This window comes from Dufourea novaeangliae, unplaced genomic scaffold (genome assembly GCF_001272555.1).
Source record: "Dufourea novaeangliae isolate 0120121106 unplaced genomic scaffold, ASM127255v1 scaffold23, whole genome shotgun sequence".
Classification (NCBI taxonomy): domain Eukaryota; kingdom Metazoa; phylum Arthropoda; class Insecta; order Hymenoptera; family Halictidae; genus Dufourea; species Dufourea novaeangliae.
The window spans coordinates 270,951-276,950 of NW_015373894.1; positions in this window are offsets into that span (position 1 = coordinate 270,951).

The following is a 6,000-nucleotide window of genomic DNA, read 5'->3' on the forward strand; positions in this document are numbered from 1 at the left end:
CTTAGTGATTGCTTTTCCAATCGAGAAATAAAACGTCTATCGATTTTTTTTACGGCTTCCCGCAATTTTATGCAGTGTTCAGTTTCTGAGATTTCCTGTTTTGAGAGGAGCATTTTAAGTAATTGTTTCGGAAGGTATCGTTGTTAAATTAATTACTTTGTGTAACTTGTGCGTTTTAAATGTAACATATGCTTTCGATGTAACTAGTTTGCCAGATTTTTTTTTATGTTTGGCTCAAAATGATTTTGTAAATAATTCACTTTTATTTTCCTGTGTCCCGGAAAGACATTTTACAATAAATTCCAAACTAAACGTATCAGCTTGATAATGTAAAGCAATATATATATATATATACATACAGGTCCATTGTAACTACCAAACAAGAAATTCCAACATACAAAAGGAGATGAATCATGATTTTTCTCAACCCAATTTTACTGATAAACTTGAGGTTAATAATTTCCGTTTTTGTTTCATCTTTCGTTATTATCTGACATACGTTGAAGCAGTTAAGATAAATAAATTAATATTAAAACAAAGAGATTCGCGTAGTACGCGTCTCGATAAAATAAAAATATTAATTCTCATTAATGTAAAAATCGGTTGAATAACAATGAAAAATGTCATCTTATTTTCTGTGCAAGAATTTTATATTCTCCAAATATATATCACCTTTTACGAAGCGTTCTGTGTATGTCTTCTGTACAGAATGTCCCACTAAATATGATATGAAAGTGTAATTATTTTGTTAATAATCTTGTGAAGAAATTACTCACTGATTGAGTAATCCCTGTGTTATGATTTGTCACTGACTTCAACATAATTACTAGACTGTGGATTTTATGCATTTATAATGGAAATGATCATTCATATCTCTCTCACTGTCAGTGTAATAATATGGGAATAAAGTTAAATTTTATTTCAGCGAACAAACTGCTGTTTGGTTCCAGTCTCTGTAAATTGATCCTGCATAAACATCCACAGTCTAATGATTAGTATGCTATATCAGTATACATGCTGCCTTTTAGAATATTGTCTTAACATTTACTGAAATTATTGGATAATCAATTTATATTCAATTTATGTTCTTATATATGCTGTTAAATGAAAATGGTCTTCTGTGATTTCATCAGTAGTACAATGGATCGATAAAAACGTCAGTAAGTGATTTTTTTAATATAAGAATATTGATAGAAGAATTATGCTTGCTTATTATGTTTATCAAACACTCTGTGTATGTATGTAGGTACGTACGTATGTATACATTTGTGTATAGTGCCGTGTACATATGTATATGTATAGACCAGTCTCGAATTAACAAAACGAAGGGATACTTACAGAGGAAACAATTCTTTTTTTTTTGTTACGAGTATAGTTTGTAGAAATGTACAAACATAGGAATTTTACATGGATATACAAAGCACACGAAGCAAACATATAGAAAATTGGACACACGATACTACACCAGGATACAACATGACATGGCACATAAACAGAATCAGTAATTGTTATTTACAACAATTTGTCAAATATTATTATTATGTACCAATTTATATAAAACATGTATTAATATCCTATGTGCAAGGTGTGTCATGGAAAATTATCACATTAAACAATTAGCAAAACGAGCAGTATCTTCTACTTAAGGGATGATATTTTTTACGATTCCAGGATTGCTTACGCCAAATTCACACTAAGGTCAATGTCCCTATTTCTAATCGTGTAAGAGTTCTGTTATCACAGAAATTGATTTTTATTATTTATTTATGCAACAATCGACAAAAACAACTTATTAGATATAAAAATTAAACCTTCCCTTATAATTAAATTTAAATAAACGTATTTTTGAAAACAGGTCAACCTAATAATAGTTAATTTAATATGAAGTATAAAATGTCCTCATTTCTGCACAGCGAAAATGGAAGTGCCAAACCAAACTTTGGCGAGCAATATTAAAGATTCCTTAAGTTCTTTTAGTAAAAACGCAGTCTCCACGTGTAACACATTTATTACATTTATTTCTATTAAAATGCTGCCATCTGCCATCTACTGAACAACGGGCTGTAGCATTTTGTACGGAAATACTGAATTAATTTAAATAATTTTTCGTATAAATAATTTATTATTTAACTCTTTACATTAAATAAAAAATACACGTACTGAGTAGAAATCGGGACGTGATTAGAAATAGGGACATTGACCTTAACGGTCAAAGGCACAGTCCGATCACGATCAATTTGAAATTAGATTATCTCTCATTGGATTACATATATGCGAACGATAAAGACCGCTGCCTGATTTTCCGTGATCTGACCGTACCGTAACTAGTGTGAATCTGGCTTTATTGAACTAAAAAAAAATTACAAGAATAAAAGTGTGTTTTGGTAGAATCTATTTAAATGAGCAGGAAGAACATTTTAAGGAAGATAAATAAGTTGATCTCTCAAGTCTTAGAAGAATGCAAAGTTCAGAAACTTCTGAAAATAAAAAACATTGGTAAATCATCGATACATTTTTCATTCATGTGACACTTTTACGTGATTTGAGATTCTACATTATCTTTTTGCACACGTATACAGAACACAGTACACATGTTTATACGTAAATTGTGTACGACCACAAAATAGTTCATTTGGAGTAAACATATAAGGTATACGTTTTTATAATTATTATAGTGTTATTATAAGTATTACGTTTATATAACTGCATAAGTGTTGGTTATATATGTATATGGACATATACATACACATATACGTATGTATATACATATGTTTATATCTATCTCAGATAGTACATGACGCCTTGAAGACGGCTTAAAGACGTCTTAGACCTAAAAAAGCCGTAAAATGGGCATCTTTAAGGCGTCATTTGTTATCTGAAATATGAATAAATTATATTACGCCCCGTTAATTCGAGATAGGTCTGTGCAAAAAGGAATCTAGGATTTATAAGACACTGTGTCTTGTACCAGCAATGTTGCCGAAACGAAGTACTCAAAGCAGTCGAATTTTTTTCGTAGATTCGAACGAATCGTAACGAGAGGCGAACAGGGCCAGATGGATGATGTAAATCCTTCTCGATTTCGAGTTGCGCTACGAACGGTGCAAAAATAAAACACTCTATACCGTAAGGGTTATTTTTGAATTTCCTTCTTTCTTTGGTTTTACAAATTTTTTTGAGGTTGAGTCGTGAATAACAATAATATATTCAGCAATAATTAAGTAATGGTAGTACAAGTTCAAATTAATCGATTTTCTTACATTTTTAGCTTGACCAAACCTAAATTACATTGCTGAAAGTCCGATTGTAAGTCTCTGTTTGTGTTACTGGAATGACAGATGCACGTGAATTTCCAGAAATTCAATAAAGTTATAACAAAGAAGAAAAAAACTATTACAACTGTTTAATACTGGCGACAGTAGCAATAACAATTATGTAAAGTTACATCTTAAACAAGAATATTCAACAAGAATTTCTTTCCCTCATTTGTTAGATGGAAAATCATGCCCACATTAAAAATTGAAATTAGCGGTCTGTTATGCTATGTAGGGTACGGTAACAATAAGAATAGAAAAATGTACAACCACTGACGAGGTATAAGAATAAACCTTTCATCTTATGGGAGTTGGTGGCCCACCTAAACTGTATTACCGACACCTTAAAAAGCCTACGATTTTAGCTACCTCTACGTTTTGAGAACAGTGAATCTGCGGTGGGTAGTGACACTAAAATGGAAATTGGGTGCGTAACCCCAGAAAAGTGGGCCGAAAAAATACATTGGATGAAATGTCTACTCCTATACCTCGTCTGTGGTACAAAAAAGAAAAAGAAATTCCGAGAAAATCAATTTTAATAAATTCCGACATTTTTCATAATTACATACAACAAAGGAAAAGAAATTCTGAGAAAATCGATTTTATGTAAATTCCGACAGTTTTCATAATTACATACAACAAAGAAAAAGAAATTCCGAGAAAATCGATTTTAGTAAATTCCGACAGTTTTCATAATTATCCACCATGATAACACGGCGCACCGTCCGTTTCACCCACCCCCTAACAGATGGCGCTTGCCCGATCTGTTCCCAGGTGAACCAACGTAACGCGCATGCGCGTCGACCCGCCGCCTCACTCGGGCCACGCTCGGGTTCTTCGGTGTCAGTAGTGGTGCGGCGCCTGTGGTGAGGGTTGGTGTTTCTCTTCGCAGCCGAGACAACAAACCGGTGAGTGCGTATTCATCCTTTCATACCGCGAGATCGCGTGAATCTTTTACCAGTCATTTTACTCTCTTCCTCTATCCCTTCCTCTTCTTTTCATGAAACCGACCGTATACAATTTTTTTTAGCTCGATTTCCACGAGGCCCCTAGTGCCTCACTCAGTGTCACGGTTATTTTGAGAAATTCACGATCGCTCATGGTGCATGCGTGTGTGTGTTTTTTTTTTTCATAGGCCCTTTAGCTCGATAAATATATACAACAATCCCCTTCCTCCCACCTCCCGCCATTTTGACTCGTCCTTACCGATCGATAGAAAGAAGATAATTGGAAATATTACCGACCCGGCGATTGTTCCCGGACACGATGAATTAAAAAAGCTAATTATTATCGCTTATCGATGGACAGGTGGCGCTTCACTCCCCACCCTCCCTAGGGAGTGTTGCGTACCCCACCTTTCTCCCCACTGCCTGTTTTATGTCTTTTCGCCTCTTTGTTTGCTGCCTTATCTCTATTTACAATTTAAATGCGACCGTTAGGAGAGCCGTTCCTTTGTTTTTCCGCTTTTCTTGCTCGCGTTGGATGGGTCGACGGGTCGAGAGGGACTGTGCATAAATCGTGTTTGGACAGCCGTGATGTTTCAGGGAAGGGAAGAGAATATTTTAGGGGACGATTTAGATTCTAGGAGATGTGTTATATATTCTCGGATGGCGATTTTGACCCTTTTATGCTGTGTTCGACTGTGTCAACGGTTTTGTTTAGTGTGACATCAATCACTGCAAGGGGGTTGAGTGATTTAGTAGAAACTGTTAATCGGGTGTTATATATTAGTTCAGAAAAGACAGAATTGGAGAAAAAATATTTTTATTAATTAGCTAAAGATTTTGCAAAACCGAATGTAATTTATTTAGTATGAAATGAAACATTTTATCTAATAATACAATTGAACAGAGGTTGCCTAAAATGAATTTTATTCTGGATTATACTTTTAATAATATTTTTGGATTTTACCCCTAATGTATTTTTATATGTTTTTGATGTCACATGTCATTGTGATGTTAGCAACAAGAATAGTTTGTATACCAATGCAAATTATTTTAGCAAAACTTTTCACTACAATTATTTTGAAATACCCCAGATAGCACATGACGCCTTGAAGACGGCTTAAAGGCGCCTTAGACCTAAAATACCCGTAAAATAGGCGTCTTTAAGGCGTCATGTGCTATCTGGGACAGAATACGTTACTTTTATTATAACAATTACTTATGTACTAGATATGATAATTAGAATGAAAGGTGGTCTACTTGACACCTCAGAAAACAGTAATTATTAATATAAATTCACCTGTAAATTTACTCGTTAGAATTAATTATATGATATGAGTTCCAATTAACAGTCACGTGTAGTGGACCAGTCACTCAATTTAATATACTCGTGAGAATATATGGGGTACCATTGGCGTCTGATTTCTACGAAAAACCGCCAGAGGGCAATTGACATAAACCGTTATCCCGTTCGTATTATTTACATAGGATTCCTACATACGAGATAGCTCGCAACCTCGCGTTCTGTATAAGGTTGGATTTCCTCAATCCGTAAGCAAATCTCCGATGAAATGCCATGTTTCGAGGTGGAGACGTTTCCGTTCCCAGTATATCTAAAGTCAGTACTACCCACATTTCACTTATGATTGTGGATAGAGATTTCTTACTTTTCCGATATGGTGAAGGGGAGTTATTGAATGGAAGTACAATCCAATATTTATTATTGTTTTTTCTGTGGAAAA